Source organism: Thalia democratica, chromosome 4 (genome assembly GCF_965202585.1).
Source record: "Thalia democratica chromosome 4, ktThaDemo2.hap1.1, whole genome shotgun sequence".
NCBI classification, from domain to species: domain Eukaryota; kingdom Metazoa; phylum Chordata; class Thaliacea; order Salpida; family Salpidae; genus Thalia; species Thalia democratica.
Window position 1 is genome coordinate 81,762,661 of NC_139168.1, and position 11,157 is coordinate 81,773,817.

Genomic DNA, 11,157 nt, shown 5'->3' on the forward strand with positions numbered 1-11,157 from the left:
TTTTACGTTTCACGACTTATTATATTTATGTAATGAATAAAATTTAGTACTTTTTATTAAACGTTTAATTAATTATTATCCGGAATTGTTATAAAAAATAACCAAGGTTTAATTTAATCCAGACTTATTTCGTTGTAAGAATAAGTCATGCGCGTTTTAACTCTAGTTTTTTGTAGTAACTAGCCAGTTGTATTAAATATGTTTAATATTTTAACCTAGTAGTTTGTTTAAACATAAAAGTTTTTTTATTACTTTTTTTTATACGACAAAAGGTTATCGCTCGAAAAGTTATACCAAAGAACACTTCAGTTATCGAGTCGTAAATCATATGCTTTAACAATCTATTACGAGCAATTAGAAATAATTTTTTTTAATGTTAAGTCCTAAATTTCCAAAAACATACAAAAAAATATTCAACAAAAGTTAATAAGTTACGATGTTTACATGAAACTTTGTATTGAAAACGTATAATATACCTGTCTAAAAGCAAATAATTAAAATAAACGGTCCTGGAGCCTAAATTTATGAAAAAATAAAAATAGTGATAGGAACAGTTGAGAGAAAATAAAAAGTCTGATGCAATTACTCATGCGCATTTATATATTTATCACTTTTAAGAAAATTAAGCACTGAGGTTATACAACTTGAGTTCTAATAAATCAAAATTAGTTATTCTTAAAAATAGTTTATTAAAAGTTAAGTTTATCGTCAATTTAGTTATTTCTATTAAAGTTAATACTATAAGTCTTTTTTATTTTTACAAAACTTTGTAGCCTAAAATATAAATAATTAAACTTAGAGTATGACAGATATTTTAGTATTTTTTTGCATATAAGGAATTAAATAGCATTTATACTATTAGTTTTAGTATTATAATAGTAAGAAAAATTGTATATTGTTAAAGCAAGTCTACAATAGTCTATTACAAGTGTGTATAGTGATTTATTGGTTTTATTCAAAGAGGTGCTTGATGTTAAGAATTTTTCGTTAAAAAAACTAATTTATTTGCGGTTATTTGTACTTATACTTTTATCTATGCATTTTTAGTGCTTAGGTGCACAATTTTATTTGCGAAAGAGCATTATACTTCTACTTCTAAGTGCACGATATATGTTACAACTTACATAAGTCGCTAGAGGCACAAATTTCAATCTTTTAAGTCAAGTGCACAATGATTTTTTTAAGATGTTGATACTAACGTAAATCGTCAAGGAACGCAGTATTTTAATTCAAATTACAACGTATTAAGTGGCCAAAAGAGCGCAAGTGTTACTTTTTTAAGCATAAAAACGTAAAATAAGAACCGAAAAATTTCCTAAAAAAACAAGATCGTTGTCCATACCAATGAAGATTGAAGTTTCACAACAAATCGTTCCCTCCCTTATTAACCACCGTGTCATTTTGTCGCTGTGCAAAATAAACCCTCTGTGTCATTTTGTCGCTGTGCCAAAGTGACCCTCCGTGCCAAAGTGACGCACCGTGTCGTTTTGTCGCTGTGCCAAAGTGACCCTCCGTGCCAAAGTGACGCACCGTGTCGTTTTGTCGCTGTGTCAAAGTAACCCTCCGTGCCAAAGTGACGCACCGTGTCATTTTGTCGCTGTGCCAAAGTGACCCTCAATGCCAAAGTGACGCACCGTGTCGTTTTGTCGCTGTGCCAAAATGACCCTCTGTGCCAAAGTGACGCACCGTGTCGTTTTGTCGCTGTGCCAAAGTGACCCTCTGTGCCAAAGTGACGCACCGTGTCGTTTTGTCGCTGTGCCAAAGAGACCCTCCGTGCCAAAGTGACGCACCGTGTCGTTTTGTCGCTGTGCCAAAATGACCCTCTGTGCCAAAGTGACGCACCGTGCCAGAGTGACTCACCGTGTCATTTTGTCGCTGTGCCAAAGTGACGCACCGTGTCATTTTGTCGCCGTGCCAAAGTGACCCTCCGTGCCAAACTGACGCACCGTGCCAAGATGACGCACCGTGTCATTTTGTCGCTGTGCCAAAGTGACGCACCGTGTCATTTTGTCGCCGTGCCAAAGTGACCCTCCGTGCCAAACTGACGCACCGTGCCAAGGTGACGCACCGTGTCATTTTGTCGCTGTGCCAAAGTGACGCACCGTGTCTATTTGACGACCGTGTCATGTTGTCGCTGTGTCATTCTGACCCGCTCCCGATTTAATTTACAAAAAGCTAGAAAATGTAGTTTTTTATTTATTTTTTTTTCATTCTCGTTTTTAATATAAATGCTTAAACTTAATGACGTAAGTCGCTTTTTAAAGTACTTTGAGTCAGTCATTTAATTTAATTTACATACAAAATTACTTTATTTGTTATCAAAAGTTTTTAAGTCTAAATTCATTTAGTATATTTTTAAATATGTGTTGCAGAGCAGATGTATCTATTTAGAAAAATTAAACTTTTACTTTATCTATTTATAAGTAACGATAAGTATTTATCATTTCTTTTTATTAATTAACATTTTCAGCTAGTATTTGCTGTAAAAAAAAAGAAAACACCAAAAGCTTTATTTTAAATTCTTGATTCAATTTGTTTAAAATTTTGTTTTTGAGTTGTTGTGACTAAAAATTAATGACGTCAGTTATTTCTTTATATATAATTTAGATGGTATTATGCTACAATTTATACAAAACTTTATAACTTATTTCTAAAATTAAATGATAAGTATGACTTTTCATTAAAACGCTGTAAAATATTGTAAATAAAATTTTAGCGTAATAATAATTTAAGTACAATTCGTATAAAATTTTAGCGTAATAATAATTTAAGTACAATTCGTATCCTGTACATAATAGGTGTAAAACGTAATGTACTTCTTAAAACAATTAGTTTTTTTTTAAGTATGTTTGATATGTTTTATTATAGGTAATGTATAAATTTTTTATTCATTTAACTATAATTGGATTTTATTTAAATAAGTTTTAAAATAATTACATTTTTACTAAGTTTATTTTTAATAAAAAAATAAATACTAACTTTTTCTTTCATAAACGTATAGAAAAATTCATTTTAAACAAGTATTTTAAATGTAAATAATTAAATACTTTTTAACGGGTTTATGTTGTACAAACTGTAATCAATTGAAACACTAATATTTAAATTTGAATATCTGCTTTTTACTGATTATGTAAGTTGGTGGTAAAGTTGTATTTTAAGTACACCAGCAAACATTATTAAAAAACTTATATAATTTTGACTACTTTTAAATCTTTCAATCATTATATGTGTTTATGATGCGTGTCTGTATTTTACCTGGTCGACGATATAAAAATCAATACAGCACATTTACAGTTTAAATTTTTATCTAGTTTATTTTAACTATTGTTAATTTAACAAGTTGGTTACTTATTATGTGTACAAACTGTTTTATAATAAGTAATAATCATCAAAAGAAAACTTTGGATGAGTTTATTGGTCATCCATTTTTCTTAAACTCATAGTATACTTAAAGTATTATAAAAGCATATTTAGCTAACTTTAAATACACATAGTGACCATTTACTGTTTGACTTAATTTATATTAACTTTTAACAAGTTACATTATCAATAATTTCAAACATATTTTTTTACAGTCTTAGTAGATTAAAGAAACGACAGTTTAATTACATTAAGTTGATAAAGAAGAAGTTAAATTTTTTAAATTAAGTTTACGTCATAATTTAATAAGCAAAAACATTCATATGAAATAAATATATAAATATTTACAAAACTTTTAATTAACGATTTTAATGAAACAAACTATTTTCTAAAGCTATCCAAGTTAGCTTATATACTTGTTTTAAATAAAGTTATATTTCTAATTTACAATATAAAAAAGTCAGAAAAATTTTAAACTTCAATGTGTACATGTTTTACAAATACTGACATTTTAAGTTTGCATATTACTAACGGTATTTTTAATGTGTTTTGAAATAATTTTATTTGAACAAAGTGTTATTTTTTGAAGTAGTTTATACCTTGTTTAACTATTTTAATTTACTTAGGTAAGTTTTAAATCAAGTTTAAGCTAAAATAAAAATCAGTGCTGTTTATTAGTTTAATAACTCGATAGAAAATTACACATTTATTAGTTTGAACATAGCTAGACATTATAAAGTATTCTAAAATTTTGTTAAACCATAAAAAAAAAAATTGATAAAAAAAAATACTAACTTAGGAGAATATCCATCACTATACAAAATTCAGGTGAACTGATTTAATTTGCATGATGACACAGTGTTACCACAATATGACTGAAAAGTTAGACAGTTATCACTATAAAAGTGTTTTCTGATAACAGTGGTCACAAGTTCAGTATTTTGTTTTTTTTTACTAGTACTTAGTTTATTTAATGCTTTTTTTGGAATTTTTTAAAATTGCTCTTTTTGAAATTTCAATTTAAAGAGATTTTAAGAAACTAAAAGTGTTGTGATGCGTTTGACTTAGTCAGAATAGAAGCTATTTGCATTTTTAATAGAAAATTTTGAAGGCAAAATAAACTTCACTATACTGTTGTTTTATTTTCTTAGTGCTTTTTTTAGAGTTTTTAGGTTTGTATATAATCAGGTCTAACAATTAGTATTTTGATTAGTTTTGTTTAATTAATTTTGTAGGTAATTAATATTTGTTTTTTGATTATTACTAACAATTACTATATAAGCTAAATTTATCTGTTTTTTATTGGTATGTATTCACTGATTAAAATAGCGTTAAATATGCTAGGTATTTAGCAGTGATTGTCATTTGTATGTTATTTAATATTTATTAGTTTTATCAATACTTCTATAATCACGTTCAAAAATCAAAATATCGAAAAAGCTGGAAACTGTATTTTTTTATTTTTATCTATTTTATCATTCTCGTATTTAGTTTGGATGTTTAAACTTTATGAATAAATCGCTTCTTTAAGTACTTTGAGTCAGTCATTTAACAACTTAAATATAAAAATACTTCATTTGTTAATAACAAACAAATTATAGAGTCTTTACTCGTTTAAACTATCATTTAAGTATATTTTTTAAATATGTTTAGCAATCGTTTATACTTAGAAAATTAAAATTTAACTTTTATACAGCATTTTTTTCTAAGTATTCATAAATTTTTTCTAAATTCACATTTTCAGCTGGTTTAAGCTGTAAAAAATTTTTAGAGATAAAAAAAAGATTTATTTTACTATTTTTCATTCAATTTGTTTAAAATTTTGTTTTCAATTGTTGTGACTAAAAATTTATGACGTCAGTTCTTTCTTTAACTATTTTTAGACATTATATGTTACAATTTATACAAAACTTTATAATTTTCATTAAAATTAAATGATAAATATGATTTTACGGTGACAGTAAACACTGTAAAACATTGTAAACTAAGTTTCCGCGTAAAAATAATTTAAATACAAAACGTGTTATTAAATATAATAGGTGAAAAACGTAATGTACTATATAAAAAAAAGTTTTTATTTAGATATGTTTGAAATATTTTATTATAAGTATTAGGTAAAAGTTTTTGTTTATTTAATTGTTACTTTATTTAAAAAAATTTTAAAATAGTCATATTTTTAATACTTATTTTTTTAATAAAAAACCAGATACTATTTTTTTCATATAAAATTTGTTTGGAAACAGTCAAAAATTTACATCTGTTAACTAACTTTAAAATAAACAAAACAATAAATATACTTGTTTATATCTGACTAATAAACGCATTAAGATGTAAATATTAATTAGAAAAAAATTTGACACTGAGTGATAGTTTAAATACTACAAACTCAAAATAAAAAGAAATTATAATTAATTAATAATAAAATATCAAAAACATGATAGAGTAAAATAATACAAATATAAATAACAGTATTAATATATATACTAATACCCTTTTCTCATTTAATGATATCTACAAATGTTATGTATCACACTTTTATAAAAAGTATAAAATCCTTTTTTACGTCCCATTTAAAAACAAGTAGTTTTGTACATACTATTCTTATACATAAACTTTTAACTAGCTTTACATTGTACAGTACCATAAGTGTGTACAGTACCATCAGCCTATAAAAGCTGAAAAAAAAATTTCTTTAAAAATTAATTGTTTGCAAATCTAGTTATATCTTTACTCAAAGTAAAAAAATCTATTAAAATAGAAAAATCATAATTAGTGATAGCACTTTTGAAAATATTAACAAAATGTTTATACTTAACAGAAATTATAAACTTTTGTGTTTTTTATGATTGAACTCTTTTTAATTTAAGCAACTATTTTTAAAGCTTAAACCGGCAGATATATTAAAAGCATCTTAAAATTACATGTATTGAAATTTATTTATCTAGGGTAATTTTTAAATGCTAATGTAAAACTATTTTAGATTTTTTCTGAAAACTTTAAAAAATTATTTCTAAATTAATTTAATAAAAAAAAAATTAATTTAATTTATTAAGTTGAGTTCTTCTATTAAAAGTTTTTTAATTAAAATATTTATCATCTCTTCTTTAGTTTAAAAATTATTGATAATGTTTGTATTGATATTATTACTTCAATTAATATATATGGTATGATATATACCATAAAGCATTAGGTATATAGCATACAAATTATTTTATGTACAATTAAAGTTTTTAATTTCTTATAATCTAATAATTGTTTTATCTTAAGGTATAAAAATATACTTTAAATACTAAAAAAGTTTAAACATTTCAAAAAAATACTATAAATTTAAGAATTATATAACATTTCTTTATTTTATGAAACACGACAAATAACACGATTTTCAAAATATTTATTTAAAACGTAAGGTTATTATAATAAAATTATAAACCTCTTCAAACACTTGTTATACTGAGAAATTTTATTTTTTCAGGTTCTCAATTTCAGGTTCAGGTTAAAATTAATTCAAAACTAGTATGCTGTGGTTTTAGTTTGAAAATTGTTGGCCAGTATTTTCATTCTGATATATCTATTACCCATACTCACAAATTAAAAGCTAAGACTACTAAAACGACAGTAAGTTAAGGTTTTCTCAAATAATAATAAAAAAACTAGAATAACTAGAAAAAAAAATCAATATTTAATAGTTTATTTATTGTAGTTAGTTAATTTCTAGTATAATAATCGACTACGCTGAAAAACTTAAATTTTGAAGTAAAGTAAATATAGTACCAGCTAATGTAATTTTAGCAGTATTTACAAAATTAGTTATAATTAAGTACGTTTATAAAAAAATAATAAAAAAAAGTTTAGTAATATGATCTTTTTCCCAAAATATGTTTTAAAAAATTACTAATAAATACTCTATTGTGCATACTATTGTTTTACATAAACTTTTAATTAGCTCTAAATTACAATGTACCAATAATGTGTACACTAGAATATTTGTAATGCCTACAAAGGCTGAAAAATTTAATTTTGTATAATAAAATTATTATTTTCAAAATTATGTTACATCTTAACTTAAACTAACGGAAAAAAATAAAAAATAGAAAATCATCACCAATGATAAAAATTATTAATTAGGAATCATAAAAACGTGTAAATACTTAACATTTAAAAATTAACAATCAGCAATCATATAAAAATTGATTTATTAATCAGTGGTTCCCACGGTTTAACAAGTCTACAAATTTGTTATTACTTGTTTTTCTTTCTTTTTCAATTATTTTACTTGCTCTAAAGTTTAATTCTGTTTTTTTTTTACTTTGCATAGTGATCATAAATAGTAAGGTTAAAAGCTTAAATAAAACAATGAATTGCTTTAAATTGTAATTTCAGTTCTACATATACAAATGTAAGGGTCTAAACAAGCTGATAAACTAAACTTGGAAAAAATTAGTTTTTATGATGATTTAAATACAGCTACGTAACTAAAAATAGAATATTCTCAAAAACTTAAAATAAAGTAGATAAAAATTATACTTTGACTTTTAATGACATTAAAATTATAAAGAAAGATAACTTTAAGTATTTAGCAATTGTTAAATATTTAAATAAGAAGAATTTAAGCTATACAGCTTGATAAATGACAAATAAATTTTAACTTCATTTAGTACTTATATTAATATGTGAAATATTTATGACGTCGATACAAACTGTTTAGAATTTTTAGTATTTTTATTTACTGTTATCAGTTTTGTTAACATAAGCGTACATATACTTTTTTAAAGTGGCAAAACAAAAGAAACTAAACATCTCGTTTAAAGCAATTTCTTAAAATCCAATTAAAATTTGTTTTTATCTAACATGTATAAATATTGTGTAAAATCTCTTCTGACGTTAATGGCAGATATTTAGGTTCTTTTTAGGCAAAAAAATATCGTTTTATCACACAACTAAATGTCGTTTTTTAGTTGCATATAAAAATTCTAAGCTTTAAAATTGAGCGATGTTTTTTTTTAAAAACTTCAGAAACGTTTTTATCTACTTTTAATTGGCTTTATTAACATTCTTATAAGCTTAAAGATACTTTAGAAGTTTTAAAAAGTACATAAACAATCTTAGCTTTTCCATTGTACAACCTATGTCAGAAAAAAAAATGTTATAAACTTTAGTGTACATACGTTTTGAAATAAATAAGTTTGCTGCTCGATTTCCTTTTAGCATCTTATTTTAGATAAAGTTTCGTACTTGTTACAAACTAAGAAAATTTTAATATAACTTGATAAAAAACGATATAACTACATCATAAAGCTTGCCATTAAAAACTATTTTAATTTACTGTTACATGATTATATTTTTATTAAGTTTACAACGATTAGTTTTATTCTGCAGTAGCTCCTACTAACTATTTTTAATATAAATTGAATAAGTTCATTAAAAAAATAAAACAACTTTTTAGTATTAAAAGCTGCTTTTGTAATTTATAATTCATACAAATTAAAAAATAATCAGTACAAGTTAGTTAGAAAATAGTTATGACTAAAACTAGAATAATCTAAGATGACTATTGGGGTCAAAAAAATAGTTTAACAATCTATAAATTATTTTAATTTTTTAGATTGTAACAAATTTTATAACACTTTTTAAAGCACTTTTAGTACTTAGTAGTAACTTAATTCATATTATTAACGTAAAATTGAAGTGAATTTTCTTTTTTTTTATTAAAAATAGTTATGAAGAGATGTCGCAATACTAAAATGTTAAGCTTAACTTTAATTTTTTTTCCACTTCAATTTTAATTTATTCAGCACAGGCTTTACAAATATGAGATTTTGGATCCATTCAAAAAAAATGACTAATATATAAGTTATGTATAATAATGGTATGTGTACTGTTTGTTGTTTTTTATTTTCAATACTGCAATAATATGTGCTACACCGTCAAATATATGTATTTCAAAACTTTTAAAAAAGATAATCATTAATTTATAGTACTGCATACTTTTAGTTATTGGTTCTATATGCTCTTGTTGAAGTATAAAAAAGTTGTAGGTATTGATACAGCAACAATAACTCTTATTAATCATTTTTTTATTTAAAAACTAATAATTATAACTAGCTATAAGTGTTGTATTTTCTGATGAAACATATATTTTTTTACATACTCAACATTTATTTAAAAATTAGTTGCTTACAAAAGTAGTTGATAAACGTAAATATTCTTTAAGTATTTACAATATCGATTTTACTTTTTTGCTTAATTTAAATGTTTATGAATGATTGTTGTCTATTTTCTTTTATATCTGTAGTATTTATAAATTATCAAAAACAAAAAAAAAATGTAATAAATTTATTCTTTTGTTGATGTCACAAATATCATTCAAAAATATGTAATCTATTTTCTGTAATAAAATCTATCCATTTACTTAAGAGAATGTTTTAAAATTTTTCGTAAAGTTTTCACAGCTTAAACAGGCTGATTTATATTTAAAATCATTTGACTAAATTAGTTAAAGTTTCTTGATTTTTATTCAGTTTAGCAGAATAAATATCATTTTTATCTACCTTTGACATATTATTGATAAACATAAGTATACAGATTTTTTAAAACTTGCAGAAATTAATTTTTAGCTTTAAAAATTATCAAGCATTACTAGATGACAATTAATTTAATAACCTTGAGCTTATATTAAAAAACTTATGAATATAATTCTCGTTCTTATACGTAATATAATTAAATCAGGATTTAAAACTTATCATACAGTAAATGGTTTTAATATTATTTGTTAAAAAACAATAAAACAACTTTATTTAGCTTATCATTAAAAAAACTGTTTAAATTTATTATTATATAGTAATATCTCATTCAAATTTAGAACTATTTTTTTGTTTTAAGTAGTAACTATTCTTCTCTATACTAAAAAACATTAAATTAGTTTGTTAAAATATCTAAAATAAATCTAAGTCTTTAGTATAAAAATTTTTTGTTTATTAAAAAATCAATTTAAAAAGCAATCTAACGAGATTAAACAATAAAAAATATTTTTGCACTTCTTCGAAAGGTACAAATATTACAAAATCATATTTTTTAAATCAAATTTTTATTTATTATTAAAGTCAATAATATTCTCCAATAATTTATAAATAATTTTAAGTGTTTAAATTCTATTCATTTCTTAAAAAATATGGCGAATTCATTTTTTCCAGTTTTCACAGCCGAAACCGGCTGATTTAGTTTTAAAACTTACTTAAACTAATTGGTTTAACTACATGGTCAATTACTTTTAATCGTAATTTCGGTTCTTTTAAAACAATTTGAATGGTCAAAACAAGTTGACAAATTAAACTTAATAAAAAAAAAGTTATTACTTTATTTGTTAAGTAGTGATTCGTGACTAAAATCGTTTATTTTGAAAACTTAAGATAAATTATGCATAAACAAAAAATTGATCTTTTTATTACAATAAAATATTACAGAACAGTTGTTCAAGTTAATAGATAGGTTAGGCTGTTGAAGTAGGAAAATTCAAGTAATGAAACATGGTAAACAAGAATAAGATTGTGTGTTTATATACTATGCATAAAATTTGTGTGAAATTTGCTATAAAGTTATAATAAATTACTTATATATTCTTTATTTTAGCGCAAAAAAGAAAAAATATCTACTTTTGATTAGTTTTTTTGATTTAAAAAATCAAATAAATAAGTTTTTAAAGCTTTTAAGTAAATATAAAAATCTTGTTTTTAGAGGTTTTAAAACTTTATTAAATACATTTTTTTGAAGTTAACTAAATTTCATAAAATATTAATTAAA